This window comes from Nanorana parkeri, unplaced genomic scaffold, assembly GCF_000935625.1.
Source record: "Nanorana parkeri isolate BGI_ZX_2015 unplaced genomic scaffold, ASM93562v1 scaffold4262, whole genome shotgun sequence".
NCBI classification, from domain to species: Eukaryota; Metazoa; Chordata; class Amphibia; order Anura; family Dicroglossidae; genus Nanorana; species Nanorana parkeri.
The window spans coordinates 10,125-12,017 of record NW_017310526.1 but is presented as its reverse complement, the minus strand read 5'-3'; positions in this window follow the sequence as shown (position 1 = coordinate 12,017).

Sequence of the window (1,893 nt, the reverse complement as noted above, 5' to 3'; positions counted from 1 at the left end):
ATATGTAGCCCTGTACTACGGATCATTTAACCCATTCATGTTAGCAGTGCAGAATTGTATATCTATATGTACTGTACATATACAGCACAAATGTCCCGTACATTGCAGCATTAGATTTACAATAATCCCCGGCTAACATGAAGGGGTTAAATGATCCGTAGTACAACTACATGTTATGGATCATGATTTAACCTATTCATGTTAGCAGGGGACAATTGTAACTCTATTACTGCAGTGTACGGGACGTATGTGCTGTATATGTATTATGGATCATGATTTAACCTATTCATGTTAGCAGGGCAGAATTGTGAGCGCCTCCCACAAGCTGAGCACCGAGACGCGATGCAGCGATCCTGCCCGGCGCCGACTAGAAGAGGCACCGCATGAGGCTACGGGGATCGGAGTGAAACTGTGAGTGAGGGAAGCTGGGACGGGGCCGGCTGTAAATGAATTGCTATAGTGTACTGGACGTGTGTAATGCATATGTAGTACATATATACAGCACACACCTTCACTACACTCCAGCAATAGAGTTACAATTCTCCGCTGCTAACATGAAGGGGTTAAATCATGATCCATAGTACATAACATGCAGTTGTACTATGGATCATTTAAAGTCACCTGTCCCTTTAAGAAAAAATATCGGTAATTGGTATCGGCAAGTACATGAGGGGATGTACTTGTACTTGTACTTGGGCCTGAAAAAGTGGAATCGGGACATCCCTAATAACGAATGTTCGTAAAGTTACGAAAATGTGACGAAACTACCGAAAATCCGTATTTCGTACGAATCCGGACTGAGTTTCGGATTACGAAATAACGGATATTCCGAAACGAAACTAATTTTTTGACGGCGCACAAGTCTATGGCACATCATGACTCGCATCCCGGCCTCCTGGTCAGAAAGCCACGCTGCCTAGAAAAAACTGAAGCCAACTTCCTAGCCAATCAGGAAGCCGGAAGGCTGGCCATGACGTGCCGTCCTTCAATCAGGAGGCGGGTTCACATCATGACTCCCTGCCTGTCTTCTTGATTGGTCAGGAAGCCAGGCAGCCTCTGAAGTCGGTGTTCTTTCACTGGAATCAGGCAATCAGGAAGTCGGGGAACGGGTCCGGAATCCGCCGCCCGACTTCCTGATAATTGGGGCACGAGGCCCCTAATTTACACTGACATGGGATCGTGGTGCCGGTGACATCTGTATTGGCGTTCTTTTGTGGGCGGTGCCCCCCGCAGTCATTACCGGCACCCGTTACTTTTGGGATATCCGGTAAGGAGTGCGGCAAGGTATATGGACACTGCTTTGTATAGTACGTATCTGGGGTCCTGTGGCATACTGGCATCTTATGGGGGCATCGTTTACGTACAGACGGGCGTATCTACCACGAGGCAAACAAGGCGTTGGCCTTGGGTAGCACAGACTTCAGGGGGGCGGGCGGAGGAGGCGGCAGCGTCAAAGGAAGGAGTCCGCAAGGAGGCAGAGAAAAGTGGCGAGGAGGCGGCGGTGGAACAGGTAGAGGAGACGGACCAGCAGGAGGGGGCGGGGCGAAACGATGTCGGATCAGAAACGGGCAGGGCCAGGGTGCCATCGCGCCGTAGGAAGCCGCTGCATGCTTGACCGAACACCGGGTCATAGAAGAGCCGTCGAGGTGCGAAGGAGGCCGGGTCCTGCAGCACCAGTCCAGCAGTGGAGGAGGCCGGGGACCAAGCAGCACGTAAGATGATCACACTGCTGCTAAAGTGACCCTGCACAGCCCACCTGAGAGTCTCGGGTGGGCTGTACAGGATCTGTAGTGGGTTCTGTGTTGGGCAGAGCCCACCACACATCCCGCACCGGTCTGCAGGATCTCAGGGGGGGCTGTGCATTGTCTCTGGTGGGCTGTGCAGGATCTCAGG